Below are 19,659 nucleotides of genomic sequence, written 5' to 3' on the forward strand. Positions count from 1 at the left end.
CCAGGAGTTCAAGGCCAGCCTGGGCAACAAAGTGAGACTATGTCCATACAAAAAGAAAAAAAAAAGAAAAATTTAAAGTTAGCTGGGCATCATGGCATGCACCTGCAGTCCCAGCTGCTTGGGAGGCTGAGGTGGGAGAAATCACTTGAGCCCAGAAGTTTAAGGCTGCGGTGAGCTACGATTGTACCACCACACTCGAGCCTGGGCAACAGAACAAGACCCTGTCTCTTTTTTTTAAAAAAAAGGGGGTATTAGAATCTGGATGTATTTTCCCAAAATACATTTGTTTGACAGAATACTAAATTAGAGAAATTCTAGAAAAATAATGAAAATAAAGAGAAATTCTGTGGGCTAGTAAGTGGGATATTCCACAAATCATATTCTCTTGAAACGTCACTATTGGCATATTAAAGGTTCTAAAATAAAGATATATGTATAACTTTATCTCAGCAAAGCCTAAATTTATTACTGTCATAGGAAATGGCCACATAAGACGACTCATTTCACCACACACGTTAAAAAAAAAAAAAGCCAAAAAACCTTCAATAAAGAATCTAAACATGATTTTAATTTGATGTAACATCCTAAAGAATCCAACATGGCCAACTGCCTACATAATATAGGGCTAGATAACTGAAAGGGTTAACTACTTACACTGCATAAAGAATTATAAGTTAAATACCGGCAGACACTGGTGCATGATATCTCTAGAAGAGCTGCACTGTTGCCCTTCTCTTTGGTAATACTTTTGTTGATGTTGAGCAACAGGCTCAACATCTATTAAGACCATTCTTGGTTTTGTACTATAAAACTATATAATATTAGTAAAAGACAATTCAGGTCTTACTATTCTTGGAGTGGAAATGGAAGAGAGATCAGGGTAATAATTAGTAATAAGAAAAAATAATATATATCCAATAAACATACATAAAATACATACTTTCCTATTAAAATGGCTTCTATTACAGTATCTTTTTAAAGAACACTAAAAAAAAATTTCAAAATTGATTCTGTATTTTGAAGTGAACATTTTATTATCAGAATATTAAAGCTGGAGTGACCCTCATTTTATAGCTGAAGAAACAGAGACCAAGACAGATGAAGTAACTTGCCCAAGATCAAACAGTCACCAAATGGCCAACCAGGACCAGACAACCAGGCATATGCTCTTTACACTCACATTACTTCTTCAGTATAAAACAATACACTGAAATATCCAGACCAATCCAAAAATCAATGAATTCTGTTTTATAACAAAACTGTTTCTAAAAACTAGTGCTTTAGATAAATGTTTTTTATCAGTGCTCATATGTGTAAGATTAAACTGTTAAGATGTATTTTAATCAACAGGACAGAATTTACAATCTTCATCACAGGCAGTGAACCCAAGCATACATTATAGAGATGGCTTTACCCATTTTCACTTAAAACTATTATCAAATATTACCCATAATTTTCAGCTTTAAAAATTGCTCCTGGGTCTTTACCAGCTAAAATGATACATTCTTTGAAAATAACTTGAAAGATGTCATAGGTACGCTACTCTGGAATTATGATCAATAAGTTAGAAATAAACAATTATACTGACTAGTAAGCAGCAAACCATGTTCTTTAATTTTCCTACAGCAGCAACACTCCTGCACCACAGCATATACACTGTCCCATTCAGTCTTCCATATTAACTAAAAACACTAATCCACAAGATGAGCTGGAACTTCGTCATCTGTTTCCTAGGGTAGACAACAGTTCACCTCCTTCTACAGTCCTAACTTTTCTACAAATGTGTTCCACCCAATGAACTATAACAAAATTTGGTTTCTCTTTTTAGCTTATTGCATTAAACATTTCATTGCTAATTTAATTATTCCCATTCTTATAAAGTTTCACACAAAATTCTTGACAGATTCCATTTAGATTTTACACAAAACAACTACACTAAAGGTATCTTCATTCAGAACTGACTGCTTGAGAATTTGATGATAATAGTAATGGCATTTGAATGTCATTTTGTAATTTACAAAACATTTTGCATATTTTACTTCATTCAATCACATTATAATTTAGTAAAGCAATTTGACAGTGCCTAGCACTTACGCGATGCTGGCAAATATGGAACAAATGAATGAGTGGATGAATGATGAAGATGCAGCCTTAGATAACTAACAAAGAACAGGCTAAGCAAACAAATATAAATCAGCAGAGAGAATGGTCTTAAGCCATCTTAAAAATAAAACTGAATTTAAACATTAAAGAAGCATTTATATAGAAATTATAACTAAAATTATAATAAATACTCTGCCCTATTCCTTAAAGTATGTTTCCTACAGACCTCCATTAATTACAAGGACTGGAACACAATAAATGTATCTTTTTCACCATTTTTGTTGAGATCAAGTTTCAACTTCAAACAAAACCACCATCAGTACTATAAATATATATCAATATATTGACAATATATTGATAATATATATATTTATAGTACTGATGGTGGTTTTGAAGTTGAAACTTGATCTCAACAAAAATGGTGAAAAAGATATGTTTATAATATATCGATATATATTATAGCATTAATCTAACCAAAATTATCAATTATGGGAAGAAAAATGGGAAAGAATGGCATATTTTCTTAAAGATACTTCTAAGAATTTGTAAAAGATACATGTTTGCTTATAGTAACCAGCCATTCAATTTTAAGCAAAAAGTAAACTTCTTCAAACATCTTTTGAAAATATTAACTCAAAAAATATGTAACATACATATACTTATTCAGTCAATAAATATGTATTGATTGTCTACTCTGTGACAAGGATTATTACAGGGCGGTAAGTAAAACTAAGTTGTTTCTTTAAAAATCTTTTCCAAACTTGTAACTTATCAAAGAGCTTTCACATATATCAATTCATTTGACTCTAAAAAACAAATCTGTGCTGTAGTTATTACAGCCACAATTTTGAACCTGTGACCAACCAATAATATTACTTCCCCTAGTTACAATCAGTTAGCAACAGGTAAAAAAAAAAGTGACTACCTTCAAGTCTTCTATCAATTTGGTATGCTTTCTACCAAGTAACACAATATGAACTCTCAAAAACATGTAATTAACATTTGCAAATAGTTCTGAATATTTTTTCTGTATCAGATTTTTCAAAAGTCCAAAAAGTAAAATTTTTAAATAAATTAAAAATTAAATATAACTAAGGCATCACAAATGAAATAACAGAAGACTAAAAGTTAACATAAAGCTAAAAGGCTCCCAACAACTCTCTTTTTTATGAATAAGGACAAAATTCATAGGTTAATAGTTTCCTATAAGTTAATTTCTAAGTTAAAAGCCAGAATACAATTCAATAATACAACTTTCTCTAAACTCTTTGTAATTAATACTATGTAGAATGTATTTGCTCCCCACAATTTTTTAATATTCTTTATATATGATAGCCAAAGTGAATTAGTAAAGGACATCTGAAGTTCAAATACAACAGACTGTTGCAACTTTGAAAAACAAATGATGGTCAAGGGTAACCACAATACAATTCTGTGGCATTTTCTGATTTCAAGAAGTAAGTGAAACTAATATATACCATAATAAATACATAGAGCTATATCAAACTTTTAGAAGGATATGAGGGACAAGAAACATTCTGAAATGGAAAGGAAATTCAAGGCAATTTGCTCTGTACTTCAAATAATTCCAAGACAGTCTGTCCCTATTTTCAGAGTTGTTATCCTGTTAAAAAACACATCATATAGAGAAAGTGAGCCACATAAACTATATACTTTGGATATCTTTTCTCTCTTAAGAGCACTTTGTGGGATTTTCATAAAGCTCTTTCTATACATAATTTCACTGAGGTTCAGAATATGGCAAAATATCTGAATAGGCAAAATTCCTAACTTTCAAACATATCAGTTCTTCCAAACTGCCAATTCTGAAAAATCAATTTTATTAACTTTAAAACATTCCTACAAAAACATGAAGCATTTTCCTGGCCATTTCCCTACTCCTGTTTAGGGCATCTGAGTGCCATTTCAATCAACACGTCCATTACTAAAAATAAAAAAGCAACTTGCACTGTGTGATATACTTAATATTTTAATTAGAAACTAATAGAAAAATGCTTATTAGATTCCTGTTTCACCTAAATCACTGAACAAGCTATTGATAAATTATTCCCTCCATTTCTCATGTAAAGCGTAGGCTGCCTCTATGTGAAGGCATCTACAATACCATGGACAGGTTGGGGACTGCTACTAGAAGAATTTCAGGTGGCCAGGCACAGTGGCACACACCTGTAATCCTAGCAGTTTGGGAGGCTGAAGAGGGCAGATCACTTGAGACCAGGAGTTCACAACCAGCCTGGGCAACATGGCAAAACCCATCTCTACAAAAAAATGCAAAAATTAGCTGGGAGTGGTGGCAGGCATCTGTAGTCCCAGCTACTCAGGAGGCTGAGGTGGGAGGATCACCTGAGCCCAGGAAGTCTAGGCTATGCTGAGTGGTGACCATCCCTGGGTGACACAGTGAGAACCTGTCTCCAAAAAAAAAAAAAAAAAAGAATTTGGTTGCGCAGTTGGCCATATTTTTCTAATATACATGTAAAATCATTTTAAAATCTGTCTTGGGAGCCTAATTACAAATTTTTAAAAATCCATCCATACATATAAAATGCAATTGATATACAGTCCATTAAATACCAAGAATCAGCATGACAGAATTTACCCCCAGATTAAACTGAGCTACCCAATAGGTATGGAATCCTGTAACAAGGTTCATCACAATGGTGTATTAGGAAGAGCACCAGAAAGACCAAGAAACTTGAGTCCCTGCCCCACCCAGAGTGATGCTGTATAAGGTCACTTTAATTATCTGTGCCTCAGTTTCCAGAGCCATAAAAATGAAAGTGTAGAATTAGATGAACTCTGAATAGTTTTATAGCTCTTCCAGAGCTAATATTTATGATTCTGCAAGTTAAAATCTATGGAGTATCTACTTCATATATAGATGGCACCATAAGTGAAAGACATGATCATACGTACATAGTTCATGTCCTCAAAAGTTTGATAATTGAAAGATGAAACATTCAAACAGCATTTCAGCTAAGACAAAATTTGGGCTAAGCTCCGCTATTGGAAAAATACTGTCCTCCTTCCCCTCCCACCCCCTAGTCCCCCAAATATAGTCAGAGGCTTTCTAATATAGATTCCAATATACATGTAAAATCCACCTAAAATCTGTCTTGGGAATCTCCCTAATTATAAATTTGTTTAAATCCATCCATATATATATATATAGGAATTATATAATACAGGGAAGAAAAATTATCATTTGAAATTCTAGTGTTTTCTTCTAGTAAATCTTTTTACTTTCCCCTCATAATATTTAGAAATGAGAAATATCTGTAGTTGGTGATAGAGTACTGAAAACAAACAGAACTAAAATACACATCAACAAGTCAAGAAGCATATAATAATTTTATCTACCCATTAGTATTCAAAGATTACTTGGCAGAGAAAATGAGTTTACATCTAATTTGATGAAAGACTATGATGCTATAATAAAACATGTAAACATTTGAGGTATTTAATTTGGCATTTTAAACAAATGAAAGAGAATGTTAATGGGCCAGTCAATACACTTTTATTAACTTGATGCTATGGAAATTATTTACCAAATTATGCAAATTTAGAATTGTCACTGTTAACTCTAATAATAGGTACAAACAAGTTAAGAAAAACACTAGAAGTGACGCAGAATAAGGAAAGTTTAAATAAAAGGTATTTTTAGAATACCACAATAAGTTTTTCTTATGTGAAAATCACTTTCACAAGTGTAGCAGGGGTTGTTTGAAAGATTAAATGAATACAGGTAAAGCACATAAAACAGTGCCTGGCACGTGGCAACTGCTTACCAGGCATTGGTTAGCATTAACTCTAAACTGAATCTAATCCTATCACATGTAAAAGATCAGGACAAAGTATTTGTTTTCGGAAAATTCAGGACTATCTTTCCAAAAGAAGGTATGCTGTGTGACCAGGATTTAAAATACTGATGCACATGCTGAAACCTGGAGTAACACAAATCTTCTAACAAAAATTAATTGTATTATTAATGCATATTAACTTAAAAATAAAAATGCCAGTCAGATCACAAGACTGATTTGCTCAAAACAAAATGAAAATGGTTTTTCAGTTCTTGCATTTTGTTGCTCAAATCTAAGATAGTTTTAAATTTTTCTTTTTAACACTTCAAAACTTAATCACACTATAAAGACAAGCTCCTATCAAATCATGCTAAACATCCAACTAACAAGTTGTTAACAGTGATTGCCTTATCTTCCCAAGGACAAATTCTTGAACTAAAAGATATAATAACAAAAGAAAGCATGGCTATCTTTTCACGAAAATACACAAAGTTTAAGTAAAAGCTAAACTTCCACAAAATCAATTTGTAAAACAGGTTCCTCATTTTAAAGAAACCCAGATAGCTGGAAATTTCCACTGAATTTTTATGAGAAAATTTCTCATATGTTTACATCAAAAGCTACAGTTTAAAAAATAAGTCCTTACTTTCCACAAGTCTCTATGCTAAGTTCATTTGTTCCCTAATAAGTTTAATCAACACGGTTATTTAGATTTGCAGTGATTCTGAAAACAAATTCCTTCTGACAGCGATTTTCTGAATGAAATATAAATATTAAAAGTTTTTAATTAAACCAGCACACAGTTCACACTCCAGTATTTGTTAAATATAATCTTATTTAAAATATTTTACAGCTATAAAATTAATTTTTAAAAAGTCCAAAGCAAAACCTTAAAGTACTCTGACATATACAACTTAGAGTCGATGTCAAGATTATTAAGCCAAAAATTAATTTTAAATTGGAAAACAATTCACTCCAGTAATAATTATGGAAAGAAAACCAAATGAATACAAATAATAATTTCACAATTTTTGCAGGATTACTTTGGACTATTTTTTAAACGCTGTAAAAAAACATGCTGCAAATCCACAATGCAAACACACAACTGAAAACTAAAACCCTACATTCATCTAAACTTCAACATTGTCTCATTCATGTAATATTTGTCCTCCCTCACTTTAAAACTGGAACCTCAAGCCAATCAAAGATATTGGGGTCAACCCCAGTAAGGAAAACGAAAAGATCTTCAAGTACCATCTCCCTGTAAACTTTCAAGTACAATCTCCTTGGTAAACTTTCCAAGTCAAGATAATGTACTGGCAAAAGGAAAACAATTACAGTCCGGATATGTATCTTGCATATAATTGTGCATTAAGTCATAAACCTTGGTAAACTAGTAACTTAGTAGTAAGTTCCTATTTTAATTATGAAATATTTTCATGTTTTAGACAACCACCTCCTGGAATGTTTGTATTCGTTTATACATATTTTGCAAGTGATACTCAAGTTCTGAAGACTAATCTTCATTTCCTACACCATCTTTATTAGATGCTTCCACCTTCGGTTTCCTAAGTAAATACATAACCTAAACCAATGAGTTTCACTCATTTGTCAGTTTCAACCACTGACAAAACCCAGTGGTTGCCTAGTGATTTATAGGTCTACTAAAAGACATATATGACCATGCTTTACCAAATATGGAACACATGTTTAAACTGTTGACTTGAGACAACTGCCAATGTATTAACTACAAAAAGCCATTATTTTATACTTTAGCCTCAACTACAATCAAAGTGTGAACACTTCATTAGAGCTAGAAATTACCCAATATAGATACATAGGTTTCACTGTTGACTTTCTATTTGGAAACTTCATCAATTGCAAACTACAATGGCTTTCAACCAAAATGCCACATTGGTGAAATGAGTTGGTTTTATTTTCATAACAACATTATTTTGATTGAAGAAATGTGAACATCCCAGCTTTGACGTGTGGGTAAGCATTTCCTCTGCTTTCAGAACATAAACAGTAAATACCGGTATTGGAAAAACCTGGCCCCAACGAGATTCTTTATCTCTAGGCTAACTGTAGATTCCCGGGAAATCCCAAACAAGGGGTGACCCCGCCTCGGCGTCAGGGTCAACACAGCAACCAGCTAGGCTTCAACTTTGGGCTCTGAAGGGCCCCACCGGCATCATGGCTGATGCGGACCGATGCGCTGGAGGAGGTGGACAAGGAAGAGGCTGGTTTGTTTACTTGCAGCCAGAGCTGCCGCCGCCGCCAGCAGCGACAGCATCACTGGATCAGCCAAACCCAGCATCTTCCGCACATTTCTATTCTTAGCACACAACTCCCAAGCGGATCAAAACCCCATTACTATTAAAAACACAGACAAGCACGTTACCCACCTCCCACACACACCCCCCCCACCCCACCAGTGCCGTCTTTTCCTGCGCGCCAGTGGCGGGGAAGGGTGGGGGAAGGAAGGAGACCCCGGGGACGCCTGTGCATCCTCGCCTTCACCCCACCCCACGCGCAGACAGCCTCAGCGCCAGGGCGCGCGGCAGACGGCTCCCTCCCCCCAACCCAAACACACTGACACCGGCGCTCCACGCGTTATATAACCTCGCCGCCGCCCCCGGTCCAGGCGGGCGCCCCCTCCCCACGCCGCGCGGCCCGGGCGGGGAGGGGCGAGGGGAAGGAGCGAGAGTTGCGCAGAGACAGCAGGCGCCGGGCCGGGGCAGCCCAGACACAGACGGTACCGCTAGGCCGGGAACACCCCTCCCCCGGCCCGCTGCGCACCGCCGCCCCCCAGCTTCCCCCGGAAAGCGGGGAGTGTCGGTGTCAACCGCGCTGGGCATCCCCCGGCCTCCACACCCACACCCGAAGCCTCCGGTGACCCAGCCCCCGCCCACGCCCCCGGCGCGGTGACAACCCAGAAGCCCCCGCCTCACCCCACCCCGCCGCCATCCCCCGCCTGAGGGAGGCAGGGAGGGCGGACGGGGGCCCGGGGCCCGGAGGGAGTGGAGGCCAGGCGGGGAGGGGGCAAGAGTGGGGGGCGGTGGCTGTTACCTGCAAAGGCGGCGGCGGCGGCCCCGCAGCTGCTCGGGCGGCGGCGGAGGATGGAGCCGGGGGGGGGGGGGGGGGAGGAGAGGGGGCGACTCGGGGGTCCCCCCTCCCTCCTCCTCCCCTCCTGTCCTCCCCCCACCCCACAGAGCCTCTGGCCTCCTGGAGCCCGGTGCGGCCGGCGGGAGGGCAAGCGAAGGGCTGCAGGGGAGGGAGGGAGCCGGCCGGGCCGGGCCGCGGAGCTGGAGCGGGAGGCGGCGGCGGCGGCGGCGGCGGGAGGGGGAGGGAGGAGAGAGGGCGGCGGCGGGGAGAGGAGGAGGCGGAGACTCTACTTGGGAATCGGATATCGGCTACAAATTCATCACCAGAAAACACCGCTCGGGTGGGGGCCGGGTCACGCCGGCGGGGCGGCGGCTCTAGGCCCTGGGGCGCGCCCGGCGCGGGGAGGGGGTCTGCGGCCTCCTTCCGGGCTGCGCCTCGCTGAGGGGACCCCCCGCCGCCTCCCCGCCCCCTCCTTCCTCCCGCTCGGGGCCGCCGCCGATCGGTTCTCGCCGCCGCCGCGGGGCTTGTTGTTGACTTTGAGGAAAACTCCTGACGTCAGGGGCTGGCTCTCGGCGACTGGCGGGAGCGGCTTCCCCGCGTCCCCGGCCCTGCCCGTCGCCTCTGCTCCCCTCCCTGCCCGGCCCTCGTCCTCAGGCTTCCCCGCGCCCCCAAACCCGCGGCGCCCCGCGCCCCCTCTCCTCTCGCGAGAACATCCCCCTAGCCAGCCAGAGCCGGGAGCGGGGGCAGTCGCTCGCGGGCGGGAAGTTCTGGGTTTCCCCCTCGCCCGCGTGGCCCTTGGCGGGCACCCGAGGCCCGGGAGCGGAGGCTCCTCGCCCAGCCGCTTCCTCGGCGCATCCACCCACCCGCCCTGGCCGCGGACGCGTGCGCCACCAGGCCCAGGGCGTCTCCTCCAGCCCCGCCGCAGCCCCTCGGGGAGATGGGCCCGGCGCGAGGGCTCGCACCTGGAAGCCCACGAGGTGGGCGGTGCCCAATGAGGAAGGAACCCGAGAGCGCGGAGCCGTCCAGGAGCCGACCCCACCCCCTGCACCTCGGGGAAGAGGGACCGGGGTCAGTCCGTAGCACGAATCATTCCTGACTATCCCAGGAGACCACGGCAGACCAAGAACACCTCTCCGAACAGCCTTCCGCACCGCTTGCTGCAAGCATTCGTCCACACACGGTACATAGATTGCGGGCGGATCGTAATTCACTCTTAAAATCACACCCTTTTTGGGGATATTCGTTTTCAATGACTGGGAAAGCCACGAGGTACTACATTTACTACGAAGAGACCGTTTCTTTATTTTGAAGTCAGTGACTCCTGAGACTGCATTGGGGACACTTTTTTGCACAATGACCGTATTTTACCATGCAGCTCACTTCAGAAAACTATAAAAGTTTACAAGTTTTGTCGCTTCTGGAAACACCTGGCCAGCATCCCTATTATCCCGCCACGTGGCTCTAGCCTTATTGGTGTACCTGTTATTTTCTCCCATTGCAACATTTTTGTTAATGTCTGTGGCTTCTTTCTGCAGAAGAGTTCCTCCTCCTGACAGGCACTTCATTCTCTGCTTTTCTGTGTCTTGACAACTCTCTGATGGTAGTCATTTTCTTATGCTATAGCCCCCTGGTATTTATGTACTGTGTGGTATTAATATTTATACTTCCAGGTTCACATCTTTTATGAACTGTGCATCTGTTGGGATTGTGGACAGGAGTAGGAAACCAAATAAGAGAGTTTTTAAAAAAAAAATTTTTTTCTCCGTTTGTAAGGGAAACTTGTTTCCCTGACCACCCTGGAGCAAAATTTGCCATTTTAAGATAACACAGTCCGTCTGAGAGAAAGTCCACCACCATGTCTTTCCCCTTTTCCCATATTTCCTAGCATGCTATGAGCTGATGAATAAACAGACTTTGTCCTATTTTCGTTTTATCTATAAAATATACATAATGTATTCCCATAATTATCAGACCTCTCACAGTCACTATTGGTAAAATTATTGGGTTACAGGTTTCTTGCTGTAAAACACAAAAATAGGTCATATTTTTATTCCACAGTACCCCAACTTGCTTTTTATTTTTAAGAAAATAGTCCCTTATGACACCAGCACTGAAAAGAGTGTCTGAAACTTTAAATACTTAACTTTTGAGAGTCGGAGTATCTGGAATTACTGAATTACTAGATATCTCTTATCAGGGAGCTGTTCATTTGTTCCCAAATTTAACATCAATATATTTACAAGAACTGAATGTGTCTTATGAGCCATACTACCTCAAAATCTTTCTCCCAGTCTGGGCAGATTGCATTAAATCTTAGGTGGATTAAACCCTAAAATTCAGTATGTGAGGATGGATTATATATTCTCGGCTTCATGTATTTGAAGAATAATAAGTTTTTATTTCTGTTCTATTTTTGCTTGTGGACTATAGTAGTTTCATAAGTTTCCATAACAAAAGCATGTTTGATTTTATTATTGAATTACTATTAATTAGGGATATTATTTATTTAAATAACATTGTTCTTTCTCTTAGACTATGCCGGTATGACTTTGGCAGAATCTGCCGATTGTGGTATGTTGGTACTCCATACAGAATGTGTGCTAGACTTCTTCTCTATTTTGTCATCACATCCAGTAATATGGAGTGCAGCCAGCATGTTCATCCCTGGGAATGTCCCTCCTAAATTTTGCAAAGAAAGCCTTCATTCTTTATTACTCCAAATATTCTTAAGATTAACATTTCTCAGTATTAGTTATTTATGCATTTTAAGAAAAATGTTCATTCTTCTTTACTACCAATGACTAAGTCTGATACTGAGCTATTTCTTGGTACTTCCCCCATTTCTTGGGAGTAACTAAAACTGGAAGGATATTTAGAATTTCAGAGCATCTAATGTCTTAGTCCATTCAGGCTGCTATAACAAAATACTATCAACTAGATAGCTTATAAAGAACAGAAATTTATTTCTCACAGTTCTGGAGGCTGGGAAGTCCAAGATCAAGGCACCAGCAGATTTGGCGTCTAAAGAGGGTTCCGTTTCATGGTTTGTAGATGGTGACTTCTTGCTGTGTCTTCACATTTTAGAAAGAGTGAGGGAACTCTCTTGGACCTCTTTTTCTTTTTCTTTCTTTCTTTCTTTTTTTTTTTTTTTAGAGACAGGGTCTCATTCTGTCACCCAGGCTGGAGTGCAGTGGCATGATCATAGCTCACTGTAGCCTGGAACTCCTAGGCTCAGGCAACCCTCCTGCCTCAGTCTCCTGAGTAGCTGAGACTACAAGCATGAGTTAATGTTCCCAGCCATCTTGAGCCTCTTTTATAAGGGCACTACACTAATCCCATTCTTGAGGGCTCAAACCCTCCTGACTTAATCACCTCCCAAAGGCCCCATCTACTAACACACTTTGGAAGTTAGGATTTCAATCTATGAATTTAGGGAAACACAAAAATTCAGACCAGGGCATCACATAACAAAAATTAAGTTACTGCTCTTCTGTCTTAATAGAAAGGATGTGTCATCCTAGGAGAGGGCATGGAACAAAGCAGACACAGAATATGTGTTTGTGGACGAAATACATGTTCTGATGTTCTAATGAAGGCTCTAATAAATCTGTGTACTATGTACAGTTTATATAGTATTGTCCTCTTGGGATTTAAAGTGATTTATTGGAAAGAACATAAAAGTGCTTTGGAGACTTGTAGACCAGAGTTCAAATCCTCTCTCTGCATAGTTTGTCTCACCTCAGGCAAGTTGCTTAATTTTTCTAAGCCTTAATTTTGTTATTTGTGAAATGGCAGTTACAACTACTTCAACAACTTATGTGAATTAAATTTTATGAAATATTGGTATCTAAAACACAGTGAGTAGTCAGCAAACTAAGATTCCTTTACCATAAATGTGAATATATTTATGTTAAACTAACAATAGCTGCTAAAAACAAATACAAAAATCTATATTGGCACTCTCTGCCACAGTTGTTTCTGAAATAACCACGTTAAGTCTACAGCTGTAATTAGTGAATATATCCTAGATGATTAATAGAACAATTTCTAAAAGAGTATAGCTTAAATTTCTGTTGGTTAAGCCTCCCAGTCTGTGATATTTTTCTTATAGCATCCTGAACTGACTAAGGCATACCGTTCATTACAATAGTTATCAGTACTAATTGTCTTTTTCTTCCTTTCCCTGATGTCTGTCTGTCTGTCTTTTTTTTTTTTTAGACAAGAGTCTTGCTCTGTCACCAGGCTGTAGTGCAGTGGCATGATCTTGGCTCACTACAACCTTCACCTCCTGGGTTCAAGCGATTCTCCTGCCTCAGCCTCCCGAGTAGCTGGGATTACAAGCACCCGCCACCACACCCAGCTAATTTTTGTATTTTTAGTAGAGATGAGGTTTCCCCACGTTGGCCAGGATGGTCTCGATCTCCTGACCTTGTGATCCGCCCACCTCAGCCTCCCAAAGTCCTGATGTCTTTCTTAAGGCACAGGCCAGGTGCCTGTACAAGAACATATGAGCATAGCCAAGGGCCAGATATATCACTCATCTGGGATACTTAAAGCCCTGTGGAAACCTCCCTCTTAATTTTGTTCTCAGGTTTTATTTTTTTGCTATGTTATTAGAGTATGAATGAATTTTTTTCATTCATATTCTCATTGTCAGACGGCTAAATCTGTTAGCAACTTAAGCAATCTCTGGACATTACATTTAATATTTCAGGACACTTGGGTCACAAAAAGTTACTGACCACGAATAAATAACTGCTTGTGGAGCATCGAGCTAGAATTCATGTTCTAATTCCAAAGCAACAAGCATACGCAATTATTATTCCTGGCTGTGCAGGAGAATCGTGGTATGCGATAAATTAATACATAGTATAATCCTACAGCCTCATTTTAGTGTGTAATTTTAGCTTCCTGAGGTGATGTGCATTTCTAGTCGTTTCTGAATCAGCTCTCTGGGGATTGGACTTGCCCATGCAACAGCTAGCAGTGAAATAACAACGGTAAATTTCCAACCTTCACCTGGATAATTACCTCAACTTCTTCCTCAGTTATCTCATGTAAATACTGTCCTGTTCCAGAAAGTTTCCCGATCCATTTTAAAACAGTTTCTTCTGCCAATCAAAACACTTTCACAATTAACTGAAAAGTTTCAAATCTGCATCTCACTATTTTAACCCTCTATGAAGTCCTTCAATTGTTGATTCTGTGCTATTTCGTTAAATAATACTGGCTTTTTATAGTAGGGGAAAATCAGTCTCAGAATTTTTCTGTTGACTAGACAGAACTATGACCATTTTAAATTGCAAACACTATCTCAATTCAGTAATTGGATTTGAATCAAAGCTCTGAATTTGATTTAGAATTCAAACTTTGTAGTGGGGAAAGCAGGCAGGCTCAGCTTCTCTATTTCTCTATCTTATTTTCCTCTTCCATTCCACAAGTCAGTCTCTGGGTGAAGGACAAAACAGTTCTTACCCAGCTGGTACCGTTGTCAGCCAGCTTTGCACTCTCTCAGCGTAGCACACAGAACCAGCTACATGATTTGCAAGGCCCAGTGCATAATGAAAATGCTGGGCCCCTTGCTGGAGAAAAGAATTTAAAACTTTGAGAGCAGAGCGTTAAGCCAAGTACACAAGCCCGTATTCCGTACAGGTAGCACACCCGTGAGGCTGCTGGTATGTGCTTCATGCTAGCTGTCCAGGGGTTTTTTGGAGAGTTGCTTCTGGGCTACCCTAACTGCAATCTCTGTGATGTGGGTAATGCACCCTTACCTTCAGCCGGCACTCCTGATGGCCCCTCAGCTTTAGTTTCTTCAGTCCAATATGGAGTCTTCTCACCCCTCCGGGAGAAAGTCTCATAGGCGCAACTCCAGATGGCTCCAGGCAAGTTCTCTCCCTCCCATAGGACTCTGTCTGGGCTACAGAAAACATTGAAACATCCTTTGCCTAGCAGGCCATTCTCTTCCAAGCAGTTGGGCAGCCTGTTTCCCAGTTTTCTGAATGGGAGTCAGATCCCAGTCCACAAAATGCCCCTGCCCTGCATCCAGCCCCCATTGCAGGAAACACATTCCAAGCTCTCCACACAATCCATGAAAACCCGTGGAAGCCCCCGGCGTGAGCCGAAGAAACAGCCTCCATTTTCTCTGCACAGGAGGTGATGAATGCAAATCTCCCCTCCACAAACCTCTTCTATCTCGAATTTTCTCCACTATTGTATATGTTTTAAGTAGATGAGAGTATTTGAGTCATAGATTCGGTTTTGAATTTTTTCCTTCATAATAGTGACCAAGCTTGAAATTTCATACTTTTGTATCTTGAGATCTCAGTTGAAACTTCAATTTAAAATTCCTATTAAAAAGCATATTCTCTTGCTTCATTCAAAGTGCAGTGGCTCATGCCTGTAATCCCAGCATTTTGGGAGGCCAAGGCAGGAGAATCACTTGAGCTCAGGAGTTCAAGACTAGCCTGGGCAACATAGCAAGACCTTGTCTCTACTAAAGCTATTTTTTTTTTAAATTATCCAGGCATGGTGGTTCACGCCTGTAGTCCCAGCTATTGGTGGTTGAAGGGGTTGAGGTGACAGGATAACTTGAGCCCGGGTGGTTGAGGCTGCAGTGAGCTATGATTGCACCACTGCACTGCAGCCTGGGTGACAGAGCACATCTCTATCTCAAAAAAAAAAAAAAATTTCTCTGTGCTATAACTATTTTCTCTGTTGCTTATTTGGATGTGTGCTCACATGTATTAAAAAAATTATCAGCTATTACTGAATAAGATATTTAACAGGTGTTCAAGGCACAAAATTAATTAAAACAGTGTCTTCTCTACATGTTTGTATTTCTGTTTGATAAATATGTTCCAACAAATTGCCTTTTTCATCTACATTACTATTAAATATTTTTAGAGACTCTTGCCCTTAGCTAATTTCTCAAATTTTTTATTAAGCAATTTAAAGTTGAACACTTTGAAATTTTATCTCAGAAGATGCTGTGATATAGATGCCACAAAATCAAGTATAAAAAAGGATAAATGTGCAATTTGTATGAGAGTCGGTCACTTGCACAAAGGTCATGCTGGGCTATGAAAACCTCCAGATACAGGCATGAATCATAAATGATGGATTTTTACATACTTTTTTTTTTTGAGATGGAGTCTTGCTCTGTTGCCCAGGCTGGAGTGGAGTAGCAGGTTCTTGGCTCACTGCACCCTCCGCCTCCCAGGTTCAAGTGATTCTCCTGCCTCAGCCTCCCAAGTAGCTGGGACTACAGGTGTGTGCCACCATGAATGGCTAATTTTTTTTGTACTTTTAGTAGAGGGGGGTTTTGCCATGTTGGCCAGGCTGGTCTCGAACTCCTGACCTCAGGTGATCCGCCCACCTTGGCCTCCCAAAGTGCTGGGATTACAGGCATGAGCCATCACACCTGGCCAGATTTTTTAAAATAATGTAAGACTGCCTTGATTTCCCTTTAATGTCTATGATTACCAAAGAGAGGATTTGCCTTCCTTTATTCTGTAGCAAGGTATTAAAAATTGAGAAAATATTGGACTTTGGGGCATAGTTTAAACTCCTTAACTTTTTCTTGCTTCATTCAAAGTGCTATTGGGATCCTTGAGTATACAATGTTCAGAGAATAACAATTTGCTAAATACGCATGTCATGTTTGCCTACCTTGTCTCTTTCCACCCCTCATCTTCTGAAAAGTTACTTCCTTATAGCTGTCTTCTTCTTCCAAATATCTGAGAAAGTCTTTTGAGTTACGTGACATCTAGAAATCGTATTTATGAGCAGAAGCTTCTTCAAATAATCCATAAGGGAAAACTTACGAAGAGTGAGGAAAAAGACAGACTCCAACTTTCATCACCCTTTATGTACTCCCTCCTTAATGATGGTTATGATAACCCTCTTTTTCTTAAATCTCCACTCAGGGTATCATAAAACTTACTTGCATATTTACCTAGTCCCATTGTCTTCCCTGATAAAATGCTTTAAGCCTTAGATCATACAGTTCGTATTTTGGCATTCACTTCAACTTAATTCCATAAACGTTTCTTGACTCTCTCTATAGATAAAGGTCTAGAGATAGATTTAAGTTCAACACAGAGTCTCCTTCCAAGAAGCTGCAGCTATCAGGGAGACCAACATGAATAAGTGACTATAAAATAAGTGCTATGAGAGAAATATGTATAAAGGGATATGAGAACACACCATTGGGAGCAATTAATAGTGAAATGAGAGGGAGTAAGTCAGGTCAACCTAAAGACAGGTTATTGATATTTTAGCTGATCATTAAAATGAGGTCCAAAGTTGATCAGGCGGAGGGAGAAGGACATTCCTGCAGTGAAAAGAGCACCCCAAAAAACACAAGAGAGTAACACTGGGGACTCCAAGAAAATAAAATAGATGGGGGAAGGTCTCAGTGACATGAATGATATGACAATTCAAGTGCAGTTTGAGCTGTCTATATGAATGCAGGAGCAGCGGAGAGGGAGAAGGAAGACTCTTAAATAACTTATGATATAGAATCAACAGGAATGAGTGATCAGTTGGCGGGCAGAGGGGTGGTAAATAGAACAAGGAGTGAAGGATGATGCCCAGAATTCTCCCCTCCCTGGCACTGGGGGTAGGAGTGGACTGTGTGTGTATGGACAAACGTGCACACACTGTGGTTACTGTTGCTAATTTTGGAGAATAAGGTTGGCAAGAGGCCGGGTTATGAAGAGAAAAGAAGATGAGTTGTTTTGGACATGTTAAAATGCAAATGCACCTGTGAGACTTCCAGGTAGATAGAGCAACCCACACTATAGCTAACATGGTTGAGTTTTTACTTTGTGCCAAGTGCTGCACTGAGCACTGTACTGATTTAATATCAGAAGCATTTTTGAATATGGAAATGGAGGGATCTGACGAAAAGACTTGGTCTGGATGTAGGCTTGCATCAGAGCATGGGGTAAGTGGCTCCGAACAGCAATGTGATATAAGAACCAAACCTTAGGAAGCACTAACACTGGAGGGCAAAAGGAGATGGAGGGAAAAAAGTCAAATAGGTGGGAAGAGAAACAAAACAAGTTATGAAAGCCAAGGTGGGACAGAATGTCAAGAAAGGGCAGCGTTTGGCAGTGGGAATGTTGCACAGAGGTGAAATAAAAGATCAACTCTGATAAGTGCCTACTGAATTTTAAAATTGGGAAGTCATTGCTTACCTTGGTTGAAGTAATTTCATGGTGTAATGGGATTGAAAGCTTCGTTGAACTGCGTTTAAAAGAAAATGGCAAATTGAGGAAGAGGGAAACAAGGAGAGATGAGGGGAGAAACTGATATTTATTGAAACCTGCTGGGAGCCAAGTTCTCTGCCGGCACTTTGCTTACATGTAGCTGTATATTACAGTAGTCCGGGATATTAACTGTTGTTCCCTAGTTTCTGACTCCCCGTGGCCCTTACTGGCTGTCGAGTGAACTAGAAGATCCTTGCCTCAGGAAGCAGATGACAGGGCAGAGAAATGAGGAAAGGACCTTTTCTGGCTTTGTAGTTTCAGAAGCCTAGCCCTCAGTGGGAAATAGAAATGGCTCTGGGGCTTAAAACTGTGGATGAGGGAGAAGATGTGATGCTGTGAGAACAAGGTTTCATGCACATCACCACCACCACTGCCACTAGAAAGAATGTCAGTCTAGCAGGAGGAAGAGAGGACAGGAGTAGATGAGTGGGTCTCTGGGGAAGGGTTGGTTCTATTACCTGCCCCATGGGGACAGCACAAGAAAGAGGATGAGTCAACAACCTGACAGGCTTCAGGATTCCCAAAGAAGAGGGAAGTTGTGCTTCCTTTCCTTAAGGGAGCCTGGATGGAAGGAAGGACCAGACTTAGATATGTCCTGATGGTGAATGAAGGCAGTCAGTCCCCTCAGGGCATCCTGGAGCCCAGTGTAACCTGGGCAGCAACGCGGTAATCCCTGTGCGATCAGGATTTCTGAGTCTGCACAGGCTTTAGGATGATTTCTGAGATTCCATGCCCTACAACGGTGCAGGATCAGCATCGTGGTTCCAGCACACCAGCAAATGGAAATGAGGGGACAGAGGAACAGATGAGAAGTAACTCTGAGGACCAACAATCAAGGGGCAATCATGATGACCAATATCTCAGAGGACAACGGTATGAACAGACAACCAAGACAAGTAGCCCTTCTCTGTCCAGACGAATTACTCCCATGCAAGTCACTCTCCCCACTGCCTTCCCTCCAGAGCATCATCACAATCCCAGGCAGATAGGAAGTTTCCAACCACGCAGCAAAATGGAGGCTCAAAATAGAAATGGAGTTGAGTTCTAGAAATAATGTTACATTTCCTACACACATGAATTTGGGAAATGAATGATAGCCAGAAAGGGATCCAAGGTGATGAAACTTCTTTAAAAAAAAAAATAAGAACGAAGAGCCAGGAATGGTGTTGCAGCTACTCGGGAGGCTGAGGTGAGAGAATCCTTTGAGACCATAAGTTTGAGGCCAGCCTGGGCAACACAGTGAGACCCCATCTCTTTAAAAATTTTTTAAACAATTTTTAAAAAAGAATGAGAGAAACTAGATAATATAAATGGGGGAAAGGAAAGAACTAGCTGAGAGGGAGAGCTTGAAAATGAAG

At 40.8% G+C, this 19,659-nt stretch overlaps 1 protein-coding gene across 2 annotated transcripts in view; it reads right to left on the bottom strand.

Annotated features, from left to right (window-relative positions):
• The window catches only part of AKT3 (AKT serine/threonine kinase 3), a 357,879-nt gene extending 348,808 nt beyond the window's left edge, over window positions 1-9,071 (bottom strand). For both annotated transcript variants that reach the window (XM_032137424.2, XM_058430705.1), the window contains exon 1: window positions 8,994-9,071. The gene's annotated coding sequence lies outside the window, so the exon portion shown is untranslated. The remainder of the gene's footprint in view (window positions 1-8,993) is intronic.
• Window positions 9,072-19,659: the final 10,588 nt, after the last annotated feature.

The sequence above is a fragment of the Hylobates moloch genome, unplaced genomic scaffold (genome assembly GCF_009828535.3).
Source record: "Hylobates moloch isolate HMO894 unplaced genomic scaffold, HMol_V3 SCAFFOLD_18, whole genome shotgun sequence".
Lineage (NCBI taxonomy): Eukaryota > Metazoa > Chordata > Mammalia > Primates > Hylobatidae > Hylobates > Hylobates moloch.